General features: G+C 37.8%; 1 protein-coding gene across 1 annotated transcript in view; it reads right to left on the reverse strand.

Annotated features, from left to right (window-relative positions):
* Nucleotides 1–15983, reverse strand: part of ELP2 (elongator acetyltransferase complex subunit 2) — a 70114-nt gene extending 54131 nt beyond the window's left edge. Inside the window, exon 1 of the mRNA XM_085310676.1 lies at nucleotides 15891–15983. The gene's annotated coding sequence lies outside the window, so the exon portion shown is untranslated. The remainder of the gene's footprint in view (nucleotides 1–15890) is intronic.
* Between the last annotated feature and the right edge of the window lie 3785 nt (nucleotides 15984–19768).

Raw genomic sequence — 19768 nt, forward strand, 5'->3', positions numbered from 1 at the left:
CGAACAGTTCCCTCTCCTTGCCATGCACCACCGATTGCAACCATGACAACATCCCGTCCGGATTGATCCCTTTTGTCCCGCGACCTGCCCCACAACCGACCGCCAAACCYGACTCAAATTTGTCGATCTGTCTCTCAATCTTCTCGACCCCTTCTACAATTAAGTTATGGGCAGCCTTATACGCTGCCTTTATGTCCCTTCGTCCCGATCCCTGATCGAGGTGTTTCATCTGGTCCAATAAGGCAGTCATCTTGTCRGCTTGGCCGCGGAGCTCTTGACAAATCTCTCTCAGCTGCTCTTGGTCCGCTGGCTCATCATCCGGCAGCRGGACCTTTACTGGATCAATGTCCATATTCRCCGGGGGAACGGTACACGCCAGACGGTCCTCCCCTTCCCAGGGTGGTAAATCATTGTCTATTCCCCCTCAAGCCTCCTTTTCGGCTATGGACACAGGACAGGCATGCAGGGGACACTTGCAATCATCATCGTCAGGCACCTCCTCGAACTGAGGTCCCGAGCCACTCACAGCTGTCCATTCTGAGTCTCCCGAGCCCTCCTGCTCCTTGCTAGTACTTTGTACGGCGCTGCGAATGGCAGCAGCAACAGCTGCTTCCCCGTGCAACTGTTCCAGCATCAGTCGGACCGGTCGGCAAATCTTTGCTAACGACCGCGCCTCCTTAGATCCCACTTGCACGCTCTCCCACCGTTCCTTTCTGACTCGTTCCCATACTTCCAGCTTGTATACTTGCGGAGCTTCCGCTATAAGCCCCTTTCTTCAGCACCACAGTAACAAATTAGTTAAGTCTGATTTCGTTATCTGTGTGTCCATTTTCTGAGCCAACTTCAACAGGCTCTCTAGTGTTGCTTGTTCTATCGCTGATGCAGTGAATCCCATCCTGCTTCCCTGACTCACCGGTCAGCCGTGGCCACAATCCGCCTTTCTTCGGGCGCCCAGCTACGGTCGCTGGCTATGCAGGATCCTTGCCCGCTTACGGCTCCACTCCTACCCCAGTTGGTCTCTGAGGATCACGTCGGGGTCACCAGATGCCGCAGCCCATTCTTGGCAAGTACGGGAAGGAACACACACACATCAATGTGATGCAAGTTCAATCCAACTTTATTCCTTTGTCTATCCAGCTTATATATCTTTTCCAGCAAGCTCATGCGTCCACGCGCCTCGCAAAACATTTCTATTGGTTGTCTAGCATTGTCCACGCCCATCTGCTCAGTTGAACGGCTTGTTGCTTACTTCAGCTCTTTATAATCCTGCAAGATAGCCAAGGTCCTGACACACCTTCCTCCATTGCATCAATTCTATCTTGATATGGAGTCAGGAATACACATTCAAACCCACAAACTAGAAAATGTTCTGAAGTCTGATAACAAAAGTGCAGCTTAAGATGGCGGGTTTTGCACTAAATGTGAGAGCATACTGTTCTCTTCTGTCAGTTCTGCTTTAGAAAGCTGTTACCTCTAGCTGCAGTACAGAGAGGACTGGTACATTTATTTATTTCTTAAATTGCTACAAAGAGTTTTGCCTTATTTTTTTTGCTCAGTCCCCTAAACCCCTAAAGCTAACATAACAATCAGACCAACATACACATTTATAAATAAGGAATCTCCTTATCTGTCAAAAATGTTATTTTCCTGTCTGTTTTCTTGTTTGACAGCCACATAATAAGATACAGATTTTCAGATCTCACATCTTTTATCAACAGATGTTATGATATTCCTACATCTAAAAAGCTAGAGGTAAATAACAGAATTCATTCAAGGCAAACAGTAGTTATGATCTTTATTAAAACAGAACATCATGCATTTGTTTCTTTTCTCCTTTCATTGACAGCTGTTATAAATAAAGACTATACACTGTAATTGGGCCAAATTTGTATTCAGTGGTCCAAGTATTTAAGCACCACTCTCAGAATGGTACTGCAGGACCAGTATATCTCAATGTTTATATAGCTCCTCATACATGACACAAATTTGCAGAAGCACACCTATCTCTCAAAGTATATCTATCCTTTCAATATCATTTGTTTTCAGGTACTCATTGATTTCTGTAATTCTACCTTATTTAGGTATATCTGTGACACCCATGTCCTCTTCTATTTCTAAGCATTGTAATCAGCTTGAACTTGAACAAGGCACTTCAGCTTGTGCCTTGCCACAAAAAGGCAAGTGAAAGATGCAGTTCTCACCTTCACTATCTGGAAACTTTTTTTTTCCCTAATATTTTCCCTAACATTTTGATCTCACTCCTGAGTCCGGCAAATATTTTCATACTTAATGTTAGCATCTCTAATAAAAACTATTGTATTTAGGTGACCCTGCTGAGCAGGAAGGTTGGACTAGATGATCTCCAGAGGTCCCTTCCAACCTTACTGATATGATACTGATAATTTTTAACGTACTTAAGAGATCTAAGGTACTTAGGCTTTTGTTTCATCTATGTTTGAATATAATTTGGTTTAAAATAAACTTGGTTTGTTTAGCTGAGCAGTATTTATATAGGACTAGAAGAAGGTAATAAAGATGTGTAAATGTGTGGTATTCTGATCCCTGCGTCTGATGATGCTTAATACGGCCACAACATAAGCTATATTGTGTACACTGTGGATGGTACCAGCTGGATAACCTTCAGTATGGCTTTTGCCACATTATACTTAGGTTATAACTTTGGTAATGGAAAGAAATTAACTCCATTTAATCTCTAAAGTAGGAGTTAAATCTTTTTTTTTGTTTAAATGTATAAATTCCAGGAATTCCCATCTTGTACTCCCAAGAGCCCTCAATTCAGCTAGCTATATAAAAAGCAAATCACTCAGTGCTTTGTGAGACATCCTAGACACTTTGTCCAGAACTGCTTTATAGTACAATCTCTACTGGCTGTATTTGGCCCAGCAATGAYAGATTGGTCAAAGCAGTATACAGTAGTTTTCTTAAAACATCACGTGTGGATCTCCTTATTTCTTCTTGTTAATGAGAAGAAATTCTACTGGTAGATTACTTTTTGGTGTACTATAAAGGCATACATGTTCTCTGCTAATGAAGTAGCTTTGTTTGTCTTTCCCCAAATTCCTGATTTTCTTCCAAAGTCTTCAGTTGAGGCAAGGATTTTCAAACCATTTCAACAAATTTTAATGAAAAAGACTATGAGTCACCCTCTCACCCACTCACAGTAATTGTTACCATTTTCTCCTGTTATTTCAGATAACCTTATTTCTAAGGATAGCAGATACATTATTTATTTGGAAAATATTACTTAGGAAAAGTTTTCTTCTCAAACTCCTATTTTGCAGTTTATCAGTGGGACCAGGTATGTGTATCCGTGCTATGTGATACTTGATGGGAATGGTCTGTGTTGCAACTTTTGTATCTGTACCACCTGCTATTTGGTGAGAATAGTCTAGTGCTGTAACTTTTTAGTGCCTAGAACAATACCGCTGTGTTAAGCGGGATACAAATAAGTAACTAACAAGGYCTTGGAAATCTGTGAGAAAGAACAGCGGTTGGTCACATACAATCACCATGAGAAGCAGTCAACATGAAGGACAGAGGCTGAACAGTAGTGAAATAGCGACCCCCAAAGTCAAATGTGGCCCCTGAAATAAGTCTGCATGCGTGCGCAGTATCATAGCCCGGTTATGCAACCGGGGCAGAGTTGGGCGAGATTCCCTGCACTTGTTGGCCCCAGGTGCCGGGACTCCCGCCTACCGCAAGTAATCATAAAAGACGGAGTTTTCCAAAGGAGGGAGAGGCTGCTACACAACAGAGGACCACGTTGCCTCCTCGGGGACGCCCGAAAAGATTGTGCCTGCTGACTCTCTCTCTCACCGTGCAGACGATCGGGACAAGCATTGAGGTGGTCCTTCTCGAGATTACCATCGGGTCGGTCTGTTTGTAAGTATCTACTAATAAACTGCTTGCTACTGAAGAGTGTTTGTGTGTGTGTGACAGAGTTTGTGCTGGCTTGCCAAACYKGATGTTTGGCCCCCGGGAATCTAACTAGAACAATATGAATGACTGATCCCATGTCCAGCTTACAGCATGTAAGCCACATTTGATATTCTGAGGTCACTACTTTGAAGTACAACACCAGCCATAGGAGGGATTGGATGACACAGAGAAATCTGAGTTAATATCAGGGAAAATTCTCTAATAAGAAACTTGGTCATCTGTAAACAATTAAACAAGGTTTTCCCCAAGTAGGGGTAAGGGAGAGGAAAGAACTATCAGTAGATCGAAACATTGAAAATGAGGTTGGATGTTACAGCCTGTAGAGGTAAAGATACTGTAGTGAAGAAGATTATGAGCAAAACAGCTTCAGAGTCCCTTTTGATGTCTTCTGTCTATGGAAAAGTAATTAGGTATGTGCATAATTACAGAGCAAATGGCATGCATAATGTTTTCCCTAGTCAGATTYGTTTTTCTGTTCTGCTTTGGTTTTAATACTAACACAAAATACTTTTTTTCTGAATATAAATACAGATATATACTAGGTTAAGGTTCTGAACCATGCCTGTGATTCATCTGGTAATTTCTATTAGTATCAAGGAGAAATATAGCATTTTTATTTGTGTGTGCAAATGGAACAAATGATACCCCGAGTACTGATAGTCATGCTTCCTTGCTTGTGTGAAATTTAGAACTGTAAATTAGCAATTGAAACAAGTGCACCCACATGAAGGATAATATTAAACAAATTGAGCTTTAAGTTCTAACCTTTCTACCAATAATTCCTGTCTGAAGGCTTTGAAGACTGACACTAAAAAGGCTGTAAAGCTTAGAAACTGAAAACATAATTTCACTGGTATTAGCATGATAATTAAGAGCCTGTTTTACACATAACTTTAATTTGAAAGTTAATAATCAACTTTTATTATAATTGCTTAATTTTATCAAGCCTATGACATGAAAGTAAATTAATGGCAAATTGATTTCTGCCATCTGCTACTATTAACACCGGGAAAATCAGAGGAACTTCAAACACCATACCTTTATTCTTTTTTAATATTATTACCTAAAATGAATTTCCCATTACTTTTGTTAGATTTGTCTTGTTGCATCTTTGTATAAAACAGTACAATGCACTTCCCAGATCTTTCTCAGATAAAGATAAAGCAGCCTAACAGGTTCTGTAGGGACCCAGGAGAAGTCTTTTCCAGTCTTGCTGGACTCTTGTTACCAGTGCTGTCATCAAATACTACTACTTCTTACAGATAACTCTGAGCAGAAGCAAGCAAACTAGCAAGTCTGTAGCACAATTACTGCCCACAAAATAGAAAATAAACTGAATTTTCAAAATGCTATGCACTCCAAACTTTGTGGAATATTTTGGGTGCAGCTATGAGGAGAGACAGAGAGACTCTCAGTACAAGCATTCAGTCCTCTATAAAATGGAGAGAACTGGAAACTAAGATCACATGTATTCAAGCTTATCATTATCTCTTATTGTTAATGAAGGTCTTATACATCCTAGCCTAAGAAAATTGTCGAATATTAGCATCCCTTAGTTTTATAATGCTTAGCCTTTTTTGTTGTTGTTTTCTTTAAATTTACAATGCAAATTATTAGGCAATTTAAATATAGCACTTATCACTCTAATATTTGTCTATGAAAAGTATGTAGTTGGAAATTGTTTCCTTTCCTTAATAGCAAGGCTTTATATATAAAGAATATAATTAATTTCTGGTAAAAAATAGTACAATGAGAATGAGTTACAGCAATAAAGCAATGAAGGTATTTTAAAGTGCTAATGTTTATTTGCTTTTACAAAATAATTTGAAAAAGCTGGACGAAGTCCAGAATATTTCAAAGGCAAGAACCATTTTATGTCTAAATCTAGTGCCTGTTATTGTTACGTCTGTCACACAATGGGTATGCTTAATTTAAAAACTCAAACTATATTGCATATAGCAAACACATTCTTCCCTGTAATCTAATAAAGGTCAAGAACAGATTGTGCTCACTTGGTTGAGAAGTGGCAGTTTTAAAATATTCCCATTGCACATAATGAAAGTTGTTCAGGTAACATTAGCACAAGGGTAAAATGGAACTACCGTGTTCTGTTTCTTCAGATTTTGAGAACAAGATTTAAAATAATGTGAGCAACCTATCAAAGTAGGTGTTGCTTCTCATTTTATGAAACAATATGCAGAACAACAACGCTTGTGCTGTTTTCTTCGTACTGTCTTTGGTTGGTTTTCAGATTATTTTAGAGAGCAGCAAGAAAACTGAACAAGAATTAGGCCCTGGAATGAATTAGCCCAAATGAAAAAGCACAGTAACAGCAGATCTACCAAGTGGAGAACAATCAAGTTGCACAAAAGCAGAGCTCAGTGTCCTGCAGCCAGCAATAAGCGAGGTACTGACTATGATCAACCTTTAGTGCTTTGTGTGATGCTTGCAGAATGGGCTTTGGCAATTTCTTGTTCTAAGCCTTCCTTCCAAAATTCCTGTCCTCATTTCTTAACATTTTTTGCTTTATCCAGAATTACTTTGAACAGCAAAAATAAATAAAATGAAGATATCTAAAAATAACGAAATGAAAAAGTAGAAGTTGAAAATAAAATAACATAAAGCATGAGAAATGTACCTCTTGGATCATATCAATGTAACACAATGCAGTACTAGCGAAATTTCTCTACACATAATTTCATTCCTGTAAATTGAGTAAAACTAATATAACAAAGCCTCAGTCCTTCTGGGGCTTTTAGATGACTATTTTTTTGACTTATTGCATTGTAAATAAAAGTGCTATTTTAATTACATTGTCTTCAAAAGGGACAGAATAGCTCCATTTACTTTCCAAAGTTGGATTTATATCAGCCCAGAAATAGCTGCTCCAAAAGACTATGTTTTTTATTTCATACTTTGCAAATGGTAGGTGTCCCTACAAAGGATGGTTTTCAAGTCTTCTATGGGAGAATTGCCTGTGATTCCCCCATACACTATGTTCTAACCATCTTCACTTTTTTTTACATTCTTAGGATCCTAGAACAAAGTGAAGTAGCCAATAAACTGTGACTATTTTAGTGGTTGAGGAGAAGTCAATTTCCCACATACTTCCAGTAGCAGATCGAGTAATCATAATGGTAGTGATCTCCAAAAGCAAATCTCCAAAAGCAACAAAAGAGTTGAGGAATTCTCATTCTTTTGCATCCTGAATGGGCTTCTGTTTGAGCCCCTAAGACAAGAAAAAACAGCTTTTTTGACTGGGCAATAAATAATACAGTAAAATTTAACTGCCCCTGCAAAGGGCATGCCAAAGGTGATGCACAGGTGCAGCAAACACCCAGTCAGGAGAACTTTTTCGTCTGGGCCACTAATGTGCCTGGTGGCATGAAGGGGAAATTAGTGCTGGAGGTTAGGGCTAGGGTTAGGGTTAGGGTTAGGGTTAGGAGATGGAGGAAGTTAGTAAATTAATAATTTAAGTTAGTAAAATAATACAGTATTACTGTATTATTATTTCTGGAGGCAGAAGCAAGGCCATTTCTCCAACCAACCTCTAAGACTCCAGAAACATTATAAAGACATCAACTTTTTGAAGGCATCAACAAGACTTGTGAGTTTTCTTGCTGATAGAACCCCCCCAAACACACACACGTGCACTCACACTCAACCTCCATCTCCTCCCCTGCCAATTGCTAACTCTTTTCCACCTGTTTTCTTTCTCATCAGTAGTCCCAGTGCCAGGTTCCTAAGTACAGTAGTTGGTTCTCTGCCTCACATCAAAACCAGGACTCAAAAATTCCTCTTCAGCTGCTGAATTCCTGCTTGAGATGCTCTGCTCTGTTCATTAGCCACCTTTTGGCCTGGTCTTACACCTCAGACATGTTGGCTCTTCTGACCATGGTATGAATAGGCTGGCATTTATAGGATGGAATAGAGATGAGATTTCCCTTAAACTTGTATATCTGCACTTTTATTCTCTCAGTAACTCTCTTTAAATGTAATAATAAAATACATGGTTTGAAAAAGTTTCTGGGCACCCTCTGTAGTGTGTACATTTACTCAAGCCCATTGYGTCTTGCTAATTACAAAGTTTTTGTAATTTTGTAATTACAAAATCTGTCTACTGTGTGAGCACAGACATTTAACACATATGCCATCCTCAAAGGAGATATATAAATGCCTTTGATTTATGCTGTAGTGACAACTGAAGGGGGGTTAAGTGGGTTGTAGTGTTGTTAAAAGAAAAATAATAACAACATTAGAAATTGATTAATATAATTCAAAAAAAATGTAGCTCACAAAACTCCAGTGCCAAAATTAAGGTTTTCTCTTTATCAGAAATAACATTAACATCCTATTTCATTTTCAGGTAGTATTTAGATAGCTTCTGAGCATGGCTGTTAAATTAAGACTGGTTTATCAATTATCACTTTCACAAAATAATAATTTTAAGTCCATTTTCCTTGGAACATCTCTCAGACCAGGTTGGGGAGAAGCTTCAGTGAAGGACTGGAAATTTCTCTCCCTCTCCCTCTCCCTCTCCCTCCTTTTTACATTTAAAGAAATGGATACTGTTGTACTTGGATAGAAAAATTAAAACCCTATTCATCAGCTAGATTTCCCTATTGTGGCCTCCTCATCTGACTTTACTACAAACCAAAAAAGATAGGATAATCTATAATTACTTTTCCCCTTAGCATTATTCAGTAACCCCTTCCAGTTTTCCCTGCTGCTCATGAGCACCACATTATACTATGTGATATATCACTACATTTCTCTTCTATACTCTCATGTACATGACAGGACGGAAAACTAGTTTCAGATGCTATGGTCAAAATTTCAGGCAGAAAAATCTTGCCTTCTAAAAGAGTTCTCAGGTTTATGTTTGCCATCAAGCACTGGAAAAAGGAACCCAGAAGGTAACCCATGTTTTTCCCTTTGTCTTTCTCTTATGACTCTATGTGTTACCAAATTAAGGAATCTTTTTATTAACTCTTTAACAGATAATCTTGTGTTTCCTATCTTAGTGGTGACTTCTCTGTGAAATTTCAGAGACAGAGAATCCAGGCATGCCTGCCGCAGCCCATTCTTGGCAAGTACGGGAAGGAACACACACACATCAATGTGATGCAAGTTCAATCCACTTTATTATTCTGCCTATCTAGCTTATATAACCTTTCCAGCAAGCTCATGCRTCCACGYRCCTCRYAAAGCATTTYTATTGRTTGTCTAGCATTGTCCACGCGCATCTGCTCAGTTTCGAATAGGCTGCTGTGTTGACTCCCTTCCCAGGTGCACATACTTCTGCTTATCTTGGTTTCTCACTCTTCTTGCCTTCAAGGACTTCTTCGGTAACCTTGAACAGCCTGTTGCTTATTTCAGCTCTTCATACTCCTGTAAAATACACAGGGCCCCGACACAGGGCCCGAACACATGCCTTTGTAATAACTACAACAATTTAAACTAGGTAAGTATGTGAGGAAAGGTGAATCATTACAGTATTGCCAGACTGTAAAGGCAAAAACCTGCTTGTATGTGAGGAAAGGTGAATCATGATAGTATAGTTAGACTGTAAAGGCAAAACCCTGCTTTTAATAGAAGATACAGATTTGCTGTGTTTGATTTCCCTGCCAAGATTAGAATGTTTCCATCCCAGAGTGGGGACAGTAGCAGCTGTGCATATACTGTACAGCTGCACAATCTGTGTGATGTTTGTGTGTGAGCTATGGGTTTTCCCTCTCGCATACACATAGTGTGTAATAAAAACTGAAGGGACAAGATTCAGAGACTGAGATTTTTACAGAATCTCTTTGGTGTGAAATTCTACAGGGACAGTATTTGCAAATGGTTTTAGAAGTGGGCAGAAATTATTAAGAGATTCTGCTTATCTATTTTGCATCTTTGGCATGAAAATACATTCTCTATCTTTCACTAAAATATGTAGTAAAAAACATGAAAAACGTAAGATGCTTGCAGCCCCTTTGATATACTTGAACCACAACAGCGTCTGAGTTTGTATAACTGGCTTTCCTGACCTCTACAATCAACACAAAAAAGCCAAAGAAAAAGAAAAATACATTACTTTCCTAAGTCTATCTGTACTGAGAATTTAAACGCTTGTTCTCTTGGACCACAAAACAGGCTTACCATTGACTTTAACACAGGAAATAAGGAAAAGACATACCTGATATTGAAGTAAGCCTGCAAAGTCTTGTTAAATTAGTGGTCATATAAAGAAACACAGATTCATTTCCTTGCTGGTGATCTTATGAATAAAGGATTATCTGCTTAACCAGTATTTTTGAAAGGTTATGGCTTTCACAGTTATGAAGGCCATCAAAGGCAAACTTGTCATTTATATTTACTGATTCTGATATCTAATTATGATGCTGTGACACTCAGTTGCAAATTCTTCAGGGAATACAAATACGAATTGCTAGAGAAATTTTAAAAACATAAGACCAACTGGAATGGGCAAAGGAGCCAGATTTTTCTAGAGGTTATACTAGTATGAATTCAAAATCAGAAGCAGAACTGTTTCTGTTAAACACGTTGTTTAACAAATGTGCTGTGAACACCAGAATTCATGAGGCCTGCTTGCTTTCAGTGATCTATATGAAGTTTTGCCTGAATTTACAGGAAATTCTGTGATCTCCCATTGAAGTGCAGTCGACAGAGGCACAGACGGAAGAATAGACTTCCTGGTATCTAACAGTGTATGAACTCTAGRTGAAGCTTTCCTGAAGCTGTGGCCCTTATACAACATCTAATAGACTGATGTCAGATAGGGTGTCCCTCTAGGGTATCTCTACATTGGCAAGCTATGCAGAGTAAAAGGACTGGGTCTGTAGAGAAAAATAGTCACAGTCTGTGCTATTTGCGTGTCAGACATCTTTGCCTGACCTTGCCTGGTTCAAAGGACTATATGCTCATATGTGATTTGAAGTGCATTAAGGACATTCCTGGTCCCGTCTCCTGGACATCATTCCCAATTTCACCTGAAAAGAATCCATTTCATACACATTGAGACCACTCCATGACATGAAGCTACACACACTGAGAACACGAAATTGGGAATTTTGCTTCAAAAGCGCAATGAAAATTCTACATATAAATATATAGTGTCTTTCCCTTCTTACTTGCTTACTTAAAACTTACTGCAAAGTTGTATCTTTGAAACATCCATCTTCCTTTCAACTTAAAATATACTGACAGGTTGAAATATACTGACAGGCACAGAGTCTCTGGATGTGATTGAGGTTCAAAAGTTGTTGGAGGGAAAATGAAACACACACAAAGCATAATTACATATCCTAAATATGTACTGGGAACATTGGAGTTACATTAGTTTTCCTGTCGCACAAATGCATACAAAAGTTAACTCCCTGGGCGAGGATGTCAACTTATTTAATTGTGCGCTGACCTGAAAGTAATGCAGTGTTTTACCCAAGTCAGGGGCTTGGACCATTGTGTTTACAAAGTGAAAACTCACTTAACTGATTTGATCTGACAAAAACTCCTGATTAAAAAGATTTTATTGGGGATAGTAATTTATTATGCATACCCACAGTTTCGCAGCTGTGAGTATGCATACCCAGAGCTTCCCATTCTCAATATCCTGCTGTGACAGATATTAGTTATTATGCAGTAAAACTCATGGCTGGGACCACATTTGCATTACTGAATAAGTTAGAGTATTACTTACGAGAAAGAAATCACATGGCTGTGGTCAGTCCAAAACTCAGGCTAATGCAGCAGGTAAGTGTTACAGGACACGTCTTACTGTTTAGAAAGAGATGCATTGTCTTTTTTCTGCCACAGTTAATCAGACATACACTGACGTCTATAAAATACAATATAACAGAGGCCTCAAGAGGAATTTTATATTAATAGGTAAGTACTTGCTAACAAGAGCAAGCTTTAGTAGATATTATTTATAAAATGTTACAGTAGTGACTTTTTAGTTTTCTTCTTCACTGCATGGTGTCCACAGCACCACTAGAACATGTCTGCATCACAGAGTTTTAACAGCTGGTGCCTGGTGCACTTCCTGACCCACTGCTGCTCTGACCAAATCTGACCAATCAGGTACTACCCAGTCAGGTAGGAGCAAATAACATTTGAGATGCAGTCTACAGACCCAAACACAGTAAGGTATAGATCCAAACTCCTTGAAAAGCAATTAAATCAATGGGAAGTTACATATCTAGCAAAGTACCAAGAGCCTCAATATTTTATCAAATAGGGGTCTAAATGCTTGAACTACAGCGACTCTGCTCTATTGCAAAGCTACTGTAGAATGTCAAGGGTCTAGTCACTTCAAATAGGATGACCAAGCAACTCAAGGTTACTAAAAGGAGCAGTCCTTCTCCCTTTCCTCCTCTTTCCTTCAGTCAGTGGTGTGCTTTCTTCTTGCTTTAACTGCAATGGTCCCAAGCCTTCCTCTGGTTAGCACTAACTCTGGTGGTTATGTGGCCCTTCAAGGAGCCAGTTGAGCTCATGCAAGTGACAGAAAACTAACCCACAAAAAAAGTGAACACTTTTTCAGAAACAGCAAACTGTGAAGTCATCTCAGTCATCTCATCTGATTGCACCTTCAGTCTTGCCACAAGTAGCACAAACAAACATTAGTAGTTCTTGCAAAAATTATGTTCAGTTTCACAGACAGCAATATATAGTAGGCAGAACTCTGCCTTTGTTTACTTTTGCAAGACTGTATGCAGGTGCAAGAAAGTAGTCTGGCTCAAAATTTCTACAGTTCCTTTGTGCTAATTAAAGCCAGCTTTTCCTTGCACCAGTTCTAAGATGCTGCCTGAATTTTCAAATGCTTTTGAAGACAGTTGCAATTCACTGCTTAAAATGAAGGATCAATAGCTTATTATTTAAGCTGTAGCTGTTGCCAACTATTTAACCTTGTTGAGACATCTCATTTCCTAATTCTCCTTTGCTAATAAAACTATAAAAATCTTAAAATGACCTTGTGTCAACTTCATGGTGAAAAATCACAGTACAGTAAAGCTACATTACTAATAATAGTGTTGACCTTTTATTCTTATCATCTAAATGTTAACATCTGACTAAAATTGCAGTTATGCAATCTAGGCACAAAGTGTAGTCAAATTAATATATATACTTAAATAAATCAAGGGAAAAAAAAGGAAATACAATGAGGATCACTGCATGGACACAGACAGGGCAAGCTAAACCCCATTTGTGGCAGGCCTGAGAAAAAATTGTTTTATCGTGTTGATTCTTAGCTTGTTATAGCATTTTTGTTATCAGAATAGACTTTTTTACTTGGACAAAGAGTGACTAAGCAGGGGTGATTTATTCACATTAACAATCAGTCACTACTTATTAGCATATGATCAGAGAAGGTTTATAACCCTATGGAACTGTGAACAGAGCTGAAGAAATTAATAGGACAAGAAATAGTGACGAGTTTGCCTTTGAAATTTATTTTTAAAAAGTAAGCCAGATAAGAAGGTTATAAGTAACTAAGAACCTAGACTGACTAGTGGATATTCCTATTGAAGGAATGAGTGTATTAAGACTAAAATTGCAATGTCTTTTAAGTCACATTAAATCTCAGACTACATTGCAAATCGAGAGGAAAGGCCCTTACACACAGTCTATGAAACAGTCTTCATCTCTTAATAGCCTGGAGATGGCAGTCTAGTTACCCAGGCATCCAAAAGTAATAGATGAGATTTTGTAAAATGCAGTCCAGTCCAACAAAATTTAACTATCTGTTCGTTGTGCCATTTCATCTGACTGTATTAGGGTGGGAACTACCTGATAAAACGCTGTAAAAGCTATAAGSAGTAATTTCTTTTTTAGACCATGGCTCTACTACAGTCTCACTTTAGTTTTTAACACAATCAGGGCCCTCTGGACCAGAAATCCATCTTCTCCCATCTCTCAGTCCAGCAGCTCTTTTGTTGCCACTGCTTTTCATTCAGTTGCACCCATGTGAAACCTTAGCTTCTCTAAAGAAAAAGCTGTACAGATCTCTACAGAGAAAACCTTACTGTCTTCAGACAGTCATCATAATTTTTTTTGTTTTGATACAAAATCATTCCTGAATGCACATAAACAGGTAGTGTTTAAAATTTTGGTATAGAATTTGTCCTTTGGGAAAGCTTGCTGGTTTTGGCATAACAACTTTGTTTTGAAATACTTACTTTCTTGGTACTTCTCTCTACTATTGGACTAGATTAAGTCCAAGTGAGTTCTTATCTTCCTTCTGATGTAACCAGGCAAGTCTCACATCCATTGCAACTGGAGCAATGGCTCTACATTTCAAAAGAAATGAAGCTAGCTTCCCCTCCTAGCTCTTACAACTGATAACTTTCGTAGCCTCTTCAAAAGTTTCTAACATCCAGAAGTAGGATCAGATTGAAAGTTTAATTCCCTCTTTATCACTAATTCTGGCAATAGATTGCTAAAGAAAACAATGGTTCACTCAGCACTTCTTGGCAGGAAATTCTGGCTTTAACTGAGGGCTATGCAAACTCTTGGAGGTCATAAACTACATGCCACTTTCAGCATGCCTTCACAGGCAGCCTCACTGTTTCTTACACTTATGAGAAAAAAAAGTGGTGGTGGCTCTGTTCATGCAGGCACAGTAGCAGAGATTCAAAAACACTAGGGGATGGCCTTATCCATTCCACAGACATGGTAAATAAACAGAAAATAATAGTTGAGAGTTTTCATATGAGTGCTAGAGCTTTAGTGTGGCCTAGTTTGATTTCAGTATGTCAGGATAACAGAGAATCTGTATGTTCATTCTTCAGATTTCAGAGCACCTACTGTAAACTTGAACTGACTGAATGGCCTGTCTGGCCAAAGACTGAAAACAATACAGCTCACAGATTCTGCTGAAAGGGATCTCTTCCATCTTTCTACTCACCCTTCTTAGGATGAGTCATTGACCTTAGTAAATTAATTTAAGATAGCTGTAGGCCTCTTTAATTTACACTTAGCTTCCTATAATCCAAAAGGATTGTTTCAGAAGACAAAAATATCTGATGTACTTACCCAGCCATCCCTTTATTTTTCCAGGACTGACCTCAATACTACTGGGGACAAAAAGATGCTGTGCTGTTTTTTGCTAAATGCCTGTATCCTATCCTACCCCATCCTCTCCTGAAGTATAAAATTTCCCTTGAGGCTCTTTACTGACTTCAAGGCTCCTTATGGCAATGGAGCACTGCAAAGGAATCACAGCTGAATAGAGAATCAAAATTTAAAGGACATCAGACTGATACTGAACTGTACTGTTTACTGAAAATTTGGCCAAAAGGCAGACAAAAACCTGCTAATTATAGTGATATTACAACCAAGAAGGCAGTTTTTATCCCATGCCTGGAAGATCAACTATGTTCTAGTTTCCAAGCAAGGGCAAAGTTTCACAGCAAAAGTCTTCAGCTGAAAACATTAGCCAGTAATGATCTCTCACTTCATTCAAGCTGGGTCCAATACAAATATTGCAGTATTTGTAGTATATGCTACAAAAAGTGGGAGACACTTTTTAAAGTGGGAGACAAAGTGACTTGTTTCTTTAATTAAAATTTTGATTTGCAGGTCTTCCACCAGTTCCCAAATTCCAATCTGAAAACATATGCCTGCAGACATCGTAATTTAGACCCAGATATATTAAAGATAAACTCAAACTGCTTGGTTTTCTTTGGCTACCTCAAAGCTGTAGAAAGTCACATTGTCCTCTCTATTCATTACATCCAAAACTCCCTTTTGGTTTCAAAAATCACTATCCAAATGCTGAAAACATGATTATTAGATTATTAGAAACATGATTGTTAGAACCTTGATCTCCAAACATAGAACTCTGTTGACCTAAAAACATTTTCTATGATCTCTGAAAACAAACGATTCCTCTGTTCTACCTGCCAGCTGTCTAAGGCTATGTATACCTTAGCAAATTGTGTGGTGCAGTCAGAATGAATCCATGGATGGAAAACAGTTGGTGTTGATGATCCAACATTGGCATTAGACATGCTTCAGCTTTCGCCTGTTCACCTGGACTGAATGTTCTGTAGTGGTAAAGCACATTTAGAATCGAGAACTCAGTCCCAAAGCACACTGTTTGGTTTAATTTTATCAAATCAGATTTTTGTTCATACACTCTGAGACCATTCTGTGATGCAATCTACAGCACAATAAGTGAGAAAAATCAGCAGAATCACTTCAAAAGAACACTTCTGATCTGAATGAGATCATTAATGTCAACACATCTTCAGTGAGCCTACATCTGTCTGGGCTTAGCCAGCTAGAGGTAGATTTTAAGGATAACATCAAAAAATGAGCAAATTCTGATGCACTCAAGTCAGAGGGCTGATGTAACTACAGTGTGTCTACATTGTATCTACAAYGTGTCACTGATGTGAGCACATGCATCAGCACTTCCAGCTAGCAGAATAATCACCTTGGATGAAAACTGGCTTTAAATTTCAGATGTCTTTTTTTAAAAAAGTTAATTTACTTGTCACAAGGATATGAAAAAAGATGGAATCAGTCAGTCAAACATTACTAGCATGAGTTGTACCAAGCAATACCAACCAAACTGGTGATTAAAACCTGTTTCAGGGTGGAGTTCAGCCCGTGAAAATGAAATCTTTTTAAAAAAATCTAAACATAAAGCCTAGGAAAAAAATATCCGTTTTGTTGTTCTGTGACTATCCTGAAATGCACACATGAAATATAAAATCATGGGAATGATGTTGCATTTGAGACTTTGCCTGTTAAAGACAGATGTTCCCCAGGCATTTATTTTTGCATTTGTAACCCAGTTCGGGAAATGGCATGCARAGAAGAAACCCTTCAAAAAGCCTCATGAATGGCTATATGAACAGAATATACTTACTGTATATGGAAACTAATATGTTTTATTGTAAACATTCAGCAAGTACTGCAAGCAAGGCAGAAACGTGAAACAACACAAGTCCTTCTGGCTTCTACATTTTTTTAAGTAGTGGCATTACCAGAGGCTTATGGAAAACTTTTAAGAGGCTTGGCAGTTTGTCAATAATGAAGAAATTCGTTTTGCTGCTGTTATTCTCCTCCAACGCTATCACACTATACAAAGATGACTTACGGCCTTTTGATGGAACTGGAAAGAGAAATGGGATTCTTCTGAGCTTAGGATAAAGGCCAAGTGAGAATTCCAGAGACAGCAGAGGTATAGCACATCCTACAAAAACACATGAAACGGGTATTTCTTCTGTTTTTGAAGACTGGGAACAGCTGAGAGAAATATGATACAGAGGCTTCTGAGTTATTGAATTAAATCCTGAACCCCAAACTTCCTAAATTTGCATGTAAACTTTATACAGAAAAGATTTCAGCTGCTGCTGAAATGTAAGACAATATATATCTCTAGAAGAAACTCAAATCTATCTCAAAGCTCTGCAGTTAAAACTACTCTGAACAAAGGTTATGCCATCCTTCTTCTTTATAATGTCATATATAGCCATATGTGATACCCATCTTTCTAAAGTACAGGCACTAAGTGATCATTAATTAAGGTTGGCTGTGTTTGTGTATTTTTATTTGGTTGAATTATAGACTGTATACATGATGATCATGACCTTAAAGATGATTAAAATATTTCATCGGCAAAACCCTTCACAGTGGAAGGATTCAGCATATACATCAAAAGAGATAACAATTGCCATGAGGATTACTGAAGTTTATGCAAGAGTTTTTCTGCTGTTCATGCTGTACTGTCAGATACAGGATACCATATTAAAAGAGAGAATCATAAAAAACAATCCCAGTATTTCTTCTAAGAAATAATTTATTTTGTTGGTAAGAAATAATAAAATGCAGACATGACTGCTACAAAGCAATATGAAGTGTGCCAATAAAAAAATTCTCATGATTGTGACAGTAGACTGTAACCTGTAATTTGGAGAATAAAGGTTTTATATATCTCATAAGAAATTAGCTCCTATTTTAACGGAGAAAATAGTTAAAGATTTTGATGAAACACACCATTTTTGTGGCTTCTGATATTTCTCATAATCGGAATGAAATATTCAGCATAGTCATGTTTATATAGATTTACAAGGGGAATATTCTAGTAGGTATTTGAATAAATTCAAGAATGTAATGAAATTGCAATAAGTGCATTTAAAAGATGTAAAATATGTATTCCAGTCAAGTGATTTAATTATATCAGGTTATCAGTATGTGAAATTGCTAACGTTAAATTTTTAAACCTTTTTTTTCTAAGGAGTTAATAAGAAAAAAATTTTTGCTTCCATCTGACTGTAATCACAAACTCCATAATACATCAAAGTATGTTACTGATAAAATAACTCTTGATTTTGAAAGTTATGTACCAAAATTTCTAATCACTTTCTTCTATGCCAAAAAGACCAGGAATTTCAAGATGTATTTCATTTTCAACAGAATATGCAAATATACTGAGATTTATTCACCAAAAATGGTTGTCTGTGTTCAATGCAATTGAAAGGAACCTTTTCCAGCTACTATTAATCACTTTTATAGGTTAGATGAGAACTTCTCAAATACAATTTTTAAATTGTTTAAAGATGATGAAGGTGTGGATGATGGCAAAGCACTTTTGGTAATAGAATACTACTTGTATTTCTTTTATAATTTGCTGAAATTCTTTTTACAGTATGATCTTAGAATAATTTCATCTTGTATTGTTGGTATTTCTGAAATGATTCTTTCTTTGCAGAGAGCATTATGACAAAGAATTGATGACAAATTCTTTTGTCATAATGGTAGCTTTTATCTAAAACACACATCACAACAAAGTATAGGACATAGAAAGGCATTAATTAAGTAGAACACCTTGGCTATCAAATACCTGACTCCACATTTTTGTATTTTATATTTTTCAGCCACCTTCTGTGGAAGAAGAATGATTTTCAAAGTATTGTAAGTATGACTGAAGCACTGAAATGTGACAAAGGGTTGGAAATATTTTGTTTCATGAGTAAGATAAAGTATTGAGAGATTAAGTGTAGAAATATATGTATGAGGGATCTGTGAATATACCCCTAAAGCCTACAGAATTCCCTCTTAAAACATCCTCCGATTTTTTAAATGTAATTAATCTTTTTCCTGCATCCAAAGGTGATCACATCATTCCAATTGCTCTTGAAAACGTCAGAGTTTGTTATACCTCACATGGCCATTCTACCCACATCTTCAAAGACCTGCTATGATGAGCTACTATTGCATTCTTGTGAATCACAGTATTTTTTTGATATTGGCCTTTTGGACTTTGTGAAGGGAAGCAGAAGTGACACATAGAAAGGACATATGGACTCTTTCAGTGCCTCACTGCTAAACTCAGAGATCCCAGTGGTCTGATTCGTAGGTTACCTAATCGCAGGTCTGAATCATGATGGTTACCTAATGAGATGTTACTTGGGAGGTGAGGATGAGAACTTTCTTAGTGGAGTTAAGGAGTTAGCAGCTTACTACTAGTATCTCATTGAAGATCATACATTTTCAGACACAGGACAGAGAATGGCTGCACTCAAGACTTCATTTATCCAACACAATGGGTAGTCTTCCACAGCAGTATCACCTAGCATGGGTCTTCCAAAGTGTAACTACTGTTTTCTGCACATATTTTCCACAGAAAAGTCACTGTTTTCTCTCAGCTCAATGGAACTACTCTCCTAGCAGTTCATCACAAAAAATCAGGGAGTAAGTATTCTTCTTCCTTGTTCTGGAGTGCTAAGGTGTGCTCATCCCACACCTCAGCCACAGAAATGGGATTTTGTTATGAAAGACTGTTCTCAAATAC

This window comes from Rhea americana, unplaced genomic scaffold (genome assembly GCF_003343005.1).
Source record: "Rhea americana isolate MKP2758 unplaced genomic scaffold, rheAme1 scaffold_323, whole genome shotgun sequence".
Taxonomy (NCBI): domain Eukaryota; kingdom Metazoa; phylum Chordata; class Aves; order Rheiformes; family Rheidae; genus Rhea; species Rhea americana.